The sequence below is a fragment of the Ceratotherium simum genome, chromosome 3 (genome assembly GCF_057802395.1).
Source record: "Ceratotherium simum simum isolate JZ-2026a chromosome 3, ASM5780239v1, whole genome shotgun sequence".
Classification (NCBI taxonomy): domain Eukaryota; kingdom Metazoa; phylum Chordata; class Mammalia; order Perissodactyla; family Rhinocerotidae; genus Ceratotherium; species Ceratotherium simum.
This window is the reverse complement of record NC_141902.1, coordinates 16,494,979-16,507,700: the sequence shown is the minus strand read 5'-3', so window position 1 is coordinate 16,507,700 and position 12,722 is coordinate 16,494,979. Positions and strand designations below refer to the sequence as shown.

The window sequence follows — 12,722 nt, the reverse complement described above, 5'->3', positions numbered from 1 at the left end:
AAACTTTATATATCTCTCTCTATATATGGATAGATATATATACAAAATGAAATGGCTCAGTTAAAAACAATAAAAAAAGCCTACAACTTTCAAGATTTCCAAGTAGAGGTCTTTTTGTGAGAAGTGGCAGGGTAGGAGGGGGACAGTAGTTTGGGGATAGAAGAAGGGGGACATAAAACATTTAGTAAACAAAACATAAAGCATCTTTAACATGAATAATCAGAATGGTTTTAAATTGTTTTGTTGCAACTATAAATCACTATAATCAGTGCAATCACTCAGCTCTGACATCCATTAGCCGCTTGGTTACAGCAAATTAACAAAGAAGAGAGAAAGTGATTCATTATCTCATTCCTGTTAATGACTATCAGATGCATTGCCTAATTAGGGGATGGTCATTGTAGTGGGAAGAAGGTCATATGCTTTGCTACAAATCTTTTTGCTCTGAGTGTAAATTCTCCATAATGGTGCATGCACCGAATACAACAAGTACTTTAAAAATGAGTATTGACATGTTTTGGGTATCCATTTTAGATTTACAAAATAACCCATAAAGCATATGCAATTAAACTTTAAACGAGGCACCTTTTAATACAATGCACCACTGTTCTAAAAGTATCTTTGGACTCACGATGTGGACAATAATTTTATTAATTTGATATTTTCATGTAATCTCTCTCTTCCTCTGTATTTATTTTTTTGTGAAAGTAAATGCAGAAAACTGGTCTCGTAATAGACTCAGCTTCGAAACATATTGGAATACTGGGAAACAGATTTAAGAGTTCATGGTTTCTATTCCTGGCATGGACAGAGTAATTAAATCATCATCAAGTCACATTTCTTCAGCATCCATGTGGACTGGCATTGTGCTAAATGTATACAGAACAGGTTAAACAAAGCTTTTGCCCTTAGACTCACATTTTTAAGTGCAGGCAGAGAAGAAACCCCACCTGCCCTGCAGTGGTGAGACCATGCAGCCCGTGAAAAGCACAGACGATTTATAGCTTTGGAACCTCAAACAACAAGCTTTACCTTATTTGTTGGAAACAAGATGGAATGATGAACTCAGTTCCACTTAAAGAAGGCTCCACGGAGGAGGTCACATTTCAGGAAATACTTGAAGGAAGGACGAGAGGTGGCTTGGCACATGAGCACATATTTTAGGAAGTGACGTGATGAGGGGATCAAAGCTGGAACTAATCTTAGGAATGGAGCGTGTATTCAGCAGACTCTCAGGGCAGAAGTGGGGCTCTTTTAAGCAGCAGACTGCGGGAGAAGTCGATAGGGCTAATGCTTTGGCTAGGGCCGGGGGCAGAAGTGATAAGAAAAGTCACAACTGAAAACACTGTTGTGTTTTATTTATTTAACAACAATATACTGAGTGCTTACTTTTTAACAGCTATCCTGTATTGGATGCATTCTACATGCCAGACACCGTTCTACAGGACTACTGTATATTTTCTCATTTAATTCTCATAACAAACCTATAAGGTAGTCCTATTCTAATCCTCACTGGAGAAAATGGAGGCACAGAGAAGTTAAGTATCTTGCCTCGGGTCACACAGGTACTAAGTAGCAGAGCTAGGATTTGAACCTGAGCCCTTTGGCCCCAGAGCCCGTTTTCATCACCACCTGGAACACTACCTCTCACTGGCACTGCGCAGGGCAGCGTACGGTGACGAACAATTAGCCTCAGTACCTGTCTCGTGGAGCTTGTGGTGAAGTGGGGAGACAGAGCTAAATCCAATAATCAAGCCTTTATAGACTGTCATGTGCTGTGAAAGAGAAGAAAAGGGAGCAATGAGAGGCTGGGCTGGGAGAAGTGATGGAGATCAGGGCTTCAAGGAGGGCTTCTTGGAGGAAGTGACCTTCTCTGAGCAGGCCAGTGAAGTTAGAGAGGGAGGGAGGAGTGTGCAAGGGAAGCCGAGTGGCCTTTGGCCAGCAGAGGGGAGGGTTTGGGAGTGAGCGGGGAAACATCATCATTGATTTGCAGCATAAAGACCTGTTCTTGGCTGGGGTGGGGAGCATGGGCCGGTGGGGTGGGGAGCATGGGCCGGTGGGGTGGGGGGGAGTGGGGATGAGGGTGGGGAGGTACCGAAGTGAAACTGCAGAGGTGGTGCGGTCACCTCAACTAATGAAAGACCTAGCCCCAAAATGAGGAGCTCTCTTCACCAAGGCCAATTTGAATTCGAAACTTTTAAATCAACTCATTTTGTAGGGAGGTCTTGAAATGGAATCAAGAAGATAATGAGGAGAAAGTCTTATCAAAGGAGAGGCAGTGTCAGTATTTCTCAAAAAGCGGACCGCCTGCCCAGTCCCCACCTCAGATGGAGCAGAACCCCCCGAGGGGGCCCAGCATCTGCATTCCACCAGCCCCAGAAAGCCGAGTTCATAGGCTCTAAGAAGGCCCTTCTTTGCCTGCAGGGCCACTCGATCCTCACACAACAGGAAAGAATGTCTGTCACCTTGTTACTTATAGTAGCACATAATTGGTATCAACCGAAATGTTTACAACAGGGACCATTTAATTAAATTATGCTACATCTTATCCTAATGAAAGGTCACATAGGCATTAAAAATAATGTTTTAGAAGAGAATTTTAAAACATTGGAAGAGACCAATAGTATGCAATTGCATATTTTAAACATCTTTGAATTTTCCAAATCTCTTTTCCAATAAGAGTAAGAATTATGTTAATCTGAAAAATAAAGAATAGATGTAAAATGCAAGAATTAAAAAGTCATTTAAAAGGTAAAATAGATGACATTGATCTGAGGGGACTTGAGATATGAATTTAAATATTAGGAGGAAAAATAAACACATCTGATTCTTAATGATTTGGGTGCCTCACTTCTAAACAAAAAACAACAAAAACCCTCTCGTTTGAATCATCCCCAAAGTGAAAATGTCTTCCTTGAGTCACGTGAGTTTACAAAGAATAGCATAAGTGTTTTTCTTGTCAGCAGTATGTTTATTCCAAAGCATTTCATGTCACTCTCTGCGCACACTGTAGTGCCTCTGAAAGCAGCCGGGAGGGGGCGCTGCTGCAGGTATCTACAGACGCGGAAGAAACCGGGGCTGCTGAGAGTTTATGACTGTGACATGGCAGAGCCAGCAAGCCCTCTACCTTCCAACTAGTTCTGTCTTCCCCAGTCTGGGCTGGATTTTCTCTGGACAAATGAACTCATCCATAGCCAAGGGTGAAAGTGAAATCAATTTAAGACAAAGAAAATCTATTTTTAAATTTATGCTTAGGAAATGATGGACAAATCATCATGATCATTCTTTCTATTTGTTTGATGTTTATGAACCACCTTCCTTAGTCCCTTGGGCAAACATAAAGAATAAGGAAAGGCTCAGACTCTGAGGTCAGACCGCCTGAGTTCAACTCTGACACTTACTAGCTATGTGTCCTTGGGAAAATTACTTAACTTCTCTGTGCCTCGTGGTCCTCATTTATAAAATGGAGGCAATGCTAATATCCACCTCAAAGGGCTGTGATGCAGATTAAAGAGTTGACGGATCTAAAATGCTCAGAACAGTGCCTGGCCCATAGTAAGTCCTAGATAAGGGTAAATATACCCTTCATATTCTAGTGGAGGAGCCAACAAATAATTATAATAGAGTCTGATAAATGCTCTAATAGAGATAGGTATAAAGTTCTATGAGTACACAGAGGGAAATAACAAACCCTACTGGGGGGTATCAAGGAACAATTTATAGGGGAGATGATGTTTTAAATGGCCAGGGAGTGGGGGTTGGATTTTTGCTAGGGTGAAAATAATGGGCAGAGAGAAGAGCATGTGCAGAGACCCAGAGGTGTAAAAAGGTGTGGCACGGCCAGAACACGCTATCTGGTGGACGATGAGTAGGCCAGCTTGCCACGGTCTGCACCAAGGCTCACAATGTGACAGTGACCTTTAATGATCAATGATTTGAACAATAATTCCTCATGTGTCTCTAATTGGCACTGTCCAAGCCAGAGAAAGTTCCCTCTACAGAATATACCTAATATGTACTGTTTAAACAGAAATTTTTCTTTCCATATTGCACTAAATAGAGCAAGTTTAAATAGGTTACCCGGAAGTTCTCCAGGACTAAAAGCTGGATTAGACTTGTTAACTGTCATGTCAGAACTCTTTCCATAACATGACCTTGCACAGGTCATGTACAAACTGTGCCATGAAATTCATCTCCAAGCACAGCAGTTATGATCATCTATTTCATCTTAGACCCAAAAGAGGAACTAAAATTAAAACATAATAAAAAATAACTCCAGAATTCGTCTTAAGTTTACTTCAGAAGCTTCTGGGAACTTGAGAAGCATAATAGAAAATCTAAGGAATATATCTAGGGGGTATTTTTCTTTTTTACCTTGTTTGAGAGACTGCAGAAAAGGACTTGGTCTTAGAAATCTTGTAAAGAAGGAGGATAGGAGGAAATTCAAAGACTCTGGGAAACTTCTCCCCCAGGACTCTGCAGCATACCTTATTTGTTGTATTTCATTTTTTTAAAAAGTGTTTTCCCAGGACTGTGAGATCTTTTACACATAGAAATAGAGAACAGAATTCACCAATTGTAGAAATAGAGCTTCAGCACTCACTTCCAAGAATTGAAAATATGCTTGTAATTATATATTTTGTTTCAAGATAGATTGATGAAAGTTTATCACCTTAAACTAGGCTTTCAGTATGTTAAATTTTTGAGTGGTGTATAGCCGGGGGGATTTCAAAACACAGTGAATATCTAACTCCTAACAAAGGCTACATTCTTTTTTTGACCTTTCAAGGCAAAAAACAAAAATCCTGAAAGCAAGACAGCATTCTTAAATTTTGCACATTGCCTCCTTTAAAACGTTCTTATCCTCTCTTTCTTTACTGTTCGCATATTGAGCGTGCCATCATTACAGATGTCTTAGAATCAAGGCCAGGATTTTCCCACGATATCTCAAACTTCGCATCGCTGAAAGAACACAACAATGGTTCCTTTGTCCTCTTTAAAGAAACAGATACATTTCCAAAACAAAGAATATTTGAAGATTTTATTGTAAATTCAGAATCCTTCACAGCTATTAGAAGGGTGACCTAGCCTGGGTTCCAACCAACATGTTCATCTCCTCAGTGAAAGGAGACAGAGGCTTAGCTGCTTTGAACTCTAGGGTTGTGCTTATTTTATCTCCCTTCTTTGAGGTTCTTAGATTGAAGTCGTCATCCCTTTGGAAATGGATATCAGACTATGAAGGTCATCAACGTTATCTGTTCAGCAATAGCACGAGAGCAAGCTTAAGGACATTTCTTAAATATGTTTGCTCAGCCCTACAAATGACAGTTTCAGATATTGGCTGCAAAGGGACGTATGTGTGGCCTCTGACTCAGGTTGTTGCCAACCATCTGGCCGTTCTTTAGATGTCAAGAGAAGGCGAGTCTAATATTAACACATATTTTTTGTTTGTTTACCACACACCCAATTCTTAACCCAGTGTTTATGCTAATGAATTACAGCTAACTTTCTTTCACTGAAGGGAAAGAAAGAAGCCTATGTGGGGAGCAACTTTATATGATATTTTCTCTGTGTTCTGTAGTGCCTTTTGGGTAAGAGTGCAGCTGGATATTATTATCCTGGAACAGAATTTGATCTTGATTCTTCCAAAGCATTGGTGAGACAAAGCGTTGTCTCTGCGTTCTTTTATTTTCTGGCTCAAAAGCTTATGTAGTTAGCATGTTCTTTAATATAGGATCTTCAGAAACAGCATTAAGGTAATGAAGGGGAATTGCATTTGTATGTTGTTAGTCCTGCATACACTGACACTTACATGTTTAAAGAATGACTTGAGATACTTTCTTCTTCATGCAAAAAAGAGCACAGGTATATGTTGTCAAAAGGAACCAGGACTGATATAGTAAGATTAAATTGTGCCTAAAGTAATAACAGGAAAGACAACAGGCAAAGGCCTGGCCATTATTTATTGAGTGCTGACAGAGAGCTCTGCCCAGTGCTGGGCCAGACATGAGGGAAGACATGCTTTTCTGCTCAGTGGTCTTATCGTCTCAGTGTAAGCACACAGTGTAACATCTTGTCTAATGTAGATTGGGCTATCTTAGATCTAGAATAATAGATCACCTAAGATTCAGATCATCTTAATTAGGATGTTGGCAGATTGAAATGGAATGAGGTTCTCGATGCAAGCAAATGAGTAGTAAATGCATTACCAATTCTACCCCTTCTGTGCAGAATTCTTCCTAAGAGCCAGCATTCGAGCCGGTTCCTTTCCTGCTGCACTATATAAATAGTCTTGATATGCGATACCTGGGGAGAGCACTTCTTCTACTGTGGAGAGAACTTTCTTCTACTGTGGATTCTTCAGTAGTCCTTTTTTTGTTATCAGAAGGGCAACTTTTCCTCAAAAGTCTTTTTGAAAGACAGAAACAAAAGTGAGTTATTTCTTTGAAGATCAGTTGTGGTTACTAAATTTGTGATAGAGTTGAATAAAAGGTAGTTCCTCTAATCTCTTTGAGGCACTTACATTTGCATAATATCAGATGCGTGGGTGGATCCAAGATGAGGAATTTTTTTTTAATAGTCTTCCACTCTAACGAGGCGACTGAGAAAATGATGGAGATGATAAAAATGTACACTAGGTCAAAAGACAGCTAATGGTCAACCTTATCATGGTCTATATGATGCATGAGACCATAGCTTGTCTTGATTTTTCACACTATACTTCCATTGCTGGTGGCCTTGAGGGTGGAAACGTATGGCTCAGTAAGAATCTGGGAGTGAAATTCTTTGGCATCACTAATCAACACAGGGAAAGTCTATTTTTCTTTCCTAGTTAGTCAAAGAGTACCTCATCCCTGTATCTGTAATACCTAGAATTGCAAAGAAGTATGTTACTGGATACAAAGTTACATTCTATGGAAAACAGCCCTCTTTTATGAGCAGAACTTGCATTTTCTAACTCCCCTTGATCTATTTTAAAGATAATACATAGTAAACACAATAGAGGGACTTTATGACATATAGTTGAGGTCAACATTTTTTTTAAAAATCTATAAATATTTAAACACAAAACGGAAGGCAAGATACAGAATTGCTCCTAAAAGACACTTTAAAATTAAAGTAAATTCTTTGAAAGTGTGAAACAATTACCTCAGTGTGTGATTTACACTCTTTCCCGGAATGTGTTTTTTCTGGCAGGGGAGCCGGCTGAGCCAGGGAGAACCCTGCTAAAGGGATTACTTTGCTCTGGCTCTCGTGTTTATTGAGTCACCTAGGACTTCTTATGAAACAGCAGCTTTCAAATGTACACACACCTGCACTTGGCACCCTGAATACTCCAAAAGCTGGTGAATTGTTCTCACACCCAGAGTTTCTCTCCCATCCAGTGAGGTCAAAAAGCATTGAGATGTCCACTTTCTGCTCTTTCCTTCTCCTCGGAAATCAGTTGGAATATAGCCATTTATGTGGTTCCGATGCTGAGAGAGAGATGGAGATATTTTTTCAATGTACTGTAGTGCTCTTTGCCACCAGGACTCAGAACATTCCCAGTCTTACCTCCCACTATGCCTAAATGAAGGTTAATGTTTCTCAGGAAACAGTAACCAGATTGGAGGTCCTGCTGGGCCGGAGCACAGGGACCCATCTCACTGCGGCTTCCAGGCCATTTTGCATTGGTTGGGGCAGTGGCTTCTCGTCTTTGTACTTAGTTGGCCTGCAGAGGCCAAAACTGTGGAGTGTTGCCCCCTGCAGGGCTAAGCCAGGCCTTGGATCTTGCTGAGTGAGAAAGGCGAGAGGAAAAAAGGAAGCCTAAAGCAAGAGACTCAGACAAAGGAAAAGAGAGAAGGAAGGAAAAGCGAGAGAAAGAGGAGGAGAAAGATAAAAGACGGAAGTGTTGGCCCCCTGGAGCTGACTGCCCAAGTCTGTTTCACGGACAGTAGCGCTTTCGTGTCTCTCTCGCCTTCTCTCGCTTACTCTCTCCTTTCTCTAGCTCTGGAAATTAAAGCCAGAAAAAGTTTTTTTTTACCTTTGACATCTTAGATATTTTTGTATAACCACTCTGGGTGTGTGTGTGTTTATAACATACTCTACTGATGGGGTCAGCATTTATCGCAAGCTTACCGTGGTCTAGGTTCCTGTCAAGCCTTTCGCCTGGATTGTCTCATTCATTCTTCCCAACAGTACTAGCAGTTGTAACTCCTGTTATCATTTTCACTTTACTGGTGGAAAAACTTAGGCTCCAAACACATATCAGATACTCAGACTTATTCAGAGTCTTTTTAAAAAGCTTGTGTGACAGGTTAAAGGCCAAACTCCTTACTCTGTCATTTTGACTCCACCTGCTTAATCAAGAATCATGTCACTTTTCATTTCACAAATGTTCTAGTTAATTTACCTTCTTTCAAATATATTTTTGCCTTTCTTTTCTCTTTGCTTTTGCCGAGGGCTTTTCCCATTCTTTCTATCTATAGATAGATATAAGAGATATAAGAAGATAGAAGAGATAATGCCCTTATCCATTAGTAAAATCGATAAATGTTGAATATGTAACTACACTGTGATGTCGTAGCTCTGGACAGGACACCGTACCTCTCTTTGCTCACTGCCCAGCATGGAGACAGATATGCGCATATGCAATTCTAAATTAAGGCAGACAGTATGATAAACACTATAGTAAAGCACATAGACAGAAATTACAGGAGGAGGCATTATTTCAATTTAACAGGGTCTGGGAAGGCTCTCACCCCCCCCCCCAAAAGGTGGATTTTTGTGGGAATCTTTAATGTTTTGATAAATTGTTAGGAGGAAGATATTAGAGGGAGAACATTCTAGGCAGTGGAAACAACATAGTCAAAAGCATGGAAAAGGGAAAATATGAGGGTCATCTAGAGAATGGTGAACAATGAATAGCTTGGTAATTTGGAGCATAGAGTGTCTATGTGTTTAGGGGAAGGGATGAGGACCTAGTGGAGAGTAAAACCTGAAAAGCTTTCAGCTACATACTGGAAAGCTTTGAGTAACAGCTGAAGAGTTTATGTTTTACTAGTGCGCTATGAGTGTTTTTAATGATTGGATTTAGCCATAGAAAGTGGATGGCAAAAGTAGGGTGAGAGAGGAAGGACTGACAATGAATTAGGAAACTGGTACACAACTAAAGGCAGCTGAAGTAAAGCAGTGGCTATAATAAAATAAAGAAGAAGTAGAAGTGATATTATGGAAGAAGAACTATTAGGATTTGGTTATCTAGGGAATGGAAGACTGAGGGAAGAGTTAATGATGACTTAAAGGAATTGAGCACGAGCAGTTAGGAGAACGGTGTTACCATTAGCTGAGCTTGAACACATTTTGGTAAGGAGCAGTTTTGAAAGCAAAGTACAGTGACCTTGATGTCCAATTAATAAGGATATCTAGGTGTATAACCTGGGCATAGATATTTTTGTAACTTCTGCAGGTGATTCCAAAGTGCAGGCAAATTTGAAAACAGTGATTTAGGAAGAGGAGAAGCCTGAAAATCATCTGTGTGATTATGTGCAATACTCAGTTGAAAATGCAAGGCTGAGGCTTGGAGTAGGGGTCAATGCTAAGGGTATAGGTTTGGCAGTCCAAATAGAAATAGCAGCTGTAGCCTTGGAAGTTGATATTGACAAGAAAGGCCTATTGTGTGAGAACCAAGGAGAGGTATGATGGAATCTTGAGGAATGTCTAGAGTAACTGAGAGCAGCATGCCATATTAAAACTGGGGATTAAATGAGAATCTAGGGGCTGGCCCCGTGGCATAGTGGTTAAGTGCGTGCGCTCCGCTGCTGGCGGCCCGGGTTCGGATCCCGGGCGCGCACTGCTGCACCGCTTGTTGGGCCATGCTGAGGCGGCGTCCCACATAAAGTGGAGGAAGATCGTCATAGATGTTAGCTCAGGGCCTGTCTTCCTCAGCAAGAGGAGGAGGATTGGCATGGATGTTAGCTCAGGGCTGATCTTCCTCACACACAAAAAAAATAATAAAATAAATGAGAATTGACATGCTCAACAGTGAAACTCTCAGGCTCTGCTTCCCAGGATACTGGCAGCCAGGGCATAGTAGGGATGTAGGGGATAGTAGGGATGTAGGTCACAGGAACTTTTCATGGGATAGTGGTGACCTTAGCATGTTTATAGGCTAAAGAATAGGACTAGTTAAAAAGGGACTAGTTAAAAAAGTTGATAAAAGAAGATCATTTCTAGAAGGACAAGAAAGAAGGTGAATTGGCACAATGATTCAGATGAGCGAGAGGAAGTGAACCAGGTGGAGCTGTGAGTTCCAGGAGGGGGGGATACTGCTTATGAGATAGGAGAGAAAGAAGGAAAGTTGGGTGGAAAGCAACGGTAAAGAGGGAAGGAAGCCAAAGGGTTTAGAATGAAGGCAGATTCAATGTGAGTAGTCAGTGGGGCAATTATTTGAATAGAGGGTGGGTTGAGGGATGAGGAGAGACTGGAGAACAAGAGTGGGTTCAAATCCCACCCTCTCAACAGAGATTTCCTACAATTTTCCAGTCCTAAGTGATTGCTAACCCTTCTAAACTGTACTGCATTTACAATTTGTACCGCACATTTGGTGATTAATCACAGACGGCCTTGTGACACCATTTCCATTGTTGTCTTGAACTTCCATTTATATCTTTTATAGTTAACTTTTCAGGTGATTACAGTCCATGACTGCAAATTCCTTAGGGCGGCAACGACACCCTAGACTTCTTTGTTTTACCCGCTTAAAACATTATTTGAGCTAAAAATATACTTTAATTTTAATTAGTTGATATATAATATTAGTATTAAAGCTAAAGCTAGAACTCCACTTTATCTTCTCACCTTTCATGATACTTTATCTTCGCTGTGTCAATAATGGCACAGTCCTATCTTACCGTCTGCTCTTCCTTTCTACAGTTCTCTCTTACTTTCTACAATTTGCCTCTTGCTTTTTATTGTAAACAAAACAATTTTTAAAAGAGCCATTTCACCTATTTCTCCAAAAGAACTAGTAATTTATACCATAAAAAAGAAAAAAATGTGATTTTATTATTATGTTTGTACTTCCTTGAGTCAGGTCAGTTGGTTAATTGTTTTAATAGGTTGTTAGATTTTTTTTTGTCTTTATTTAGATAGACTTGCTGAAAGTGTATACTCTGAGTTGCTTCTTTGAAAAAGACTAAAAGCACCTATTGTGACTTAGCAGCTGACCAGCACACTGGCTGATGAAATTTGTAGTCTTTGCTCTAAAGCTCTCTAACAAGATTAGGTGAGATTGAACGTGAGAAAGTAAAGGTCTCTGAATTGACATAAACTCAAAGGGCAGAACTGGATCATTCCACCGTTTGAATCTCTAACGAAGTCTAATCTCTGACGTATTATATTTGGTGTACTATAACCTGTGTACATACACATCCTTCTAGTAAATGATGAATGAGGTTTAGTGAACATAATATAGTTTATACTCTTCTAGACCTTTGTAGGAAATATAGGGTTGAAGAGCTCTGCTCTGTAAAATGACCTAGATCACTTCTCTGGAACAGATTCTCCATAAAACATACACTCATGCATTTTTCCAAACCCGTTTGGTCACATTTATTTCCCTGCTGTCATTTGTTTGAAGCCTCTTCTTGCTGTCATTAGATAGATGGTGGGCAATACTGAATTTCACTGGACAGTTCCATCTGGCTAAAAAACCAATAATTTCTGATGGAAATTTTTGGTCCAGTTGTGAGACCAGAAAGAAATTAGTAGAGTTTCATTGACATATTTGAACTTCAGTACTTATCTGAACCTTCTGATGTTCATCCGTAATTTGAGGGCTATGAATTTTGAATTATGTGGAGTTTTGAAAAACTCCTCTTTGTTTCAGCTCTTTTCTCCTTTTCAGCCTCTCATGCCCAAAGCTTTTATTTCTTCCCTAGCTAAAAGTAAACTAATAACCACGTGATATAAACTCATGATTCTGATACTAAGTAGGCTCAATAGTATCAATAATATTGACTGTTGTAGGATGATGCCAACCAGCTTGATGTGTTGGACTTTTTCCCATTATCAAGACTGTGGAGGGTTCTGGAAGCTGGCCTGTTCTACATGTAGCAAGTGCTTTACACCGACCCCCTTTTTTGATCACACATTGTTTCTCCTCTTCACAAACTCTTCTAAGAATTACATATTTCTAAAATGTCAGCTTTCTGGGGCCTACTACCCGTTCTTATTAATGAAGTCCTTGTGTCACGATGTTTTTTTCTCTCAAGTAAATTAGATTAATATGACTCAACAGAAAACAAAATGTATTTTTCAAAATTATGAATAAATAGTAGTGCTATTAATTTTTGTTGTATTTTAGAATGAAATTAAATCATCTCATTTCCTAATAAGTGAGAACTTTGTAACAATTACTGTTAATCAGTAATTGAAAATTTCCCCCCTTTTTTGGTTGAAGGCTAAGAATTATTAACCGTATAATATAAGACAAAGAGAACAGTGATGACAACAAAGATATCACGGGATAAAGGTAAATTTGATGTTCTGAGTGTTTTTCTTCCTTCTTAGTTACTTTTGTATTTTATCCAATTGTGTAGTTGTATTCCTGCCTCAGACCTTTAACAAATAGCATCTTCTATTGTTATCTGCAGATTTTTTTTAGTCTCAATGGTACCCAGAAAGCTTAATGACTATGCTCCATTGGCTAATACATGAAAGGGAAATCAAGTAAAAGAGTC

General features: G+C 39.7%; 1 protein-coding gene across 3 annotated transcripts in view; it reads left to right on the top strand.

Annotated features, from left to right (window-relative positions):
- The window catches only part of AKAP6 (A-kinase anchoring protein 6), a 467,551-nt gene that overhangs the window by 274,199 nt on the left and 180,630 nt on the right, over positions 1-12,722 (top strand). The window lies entirely within an intron of this gene.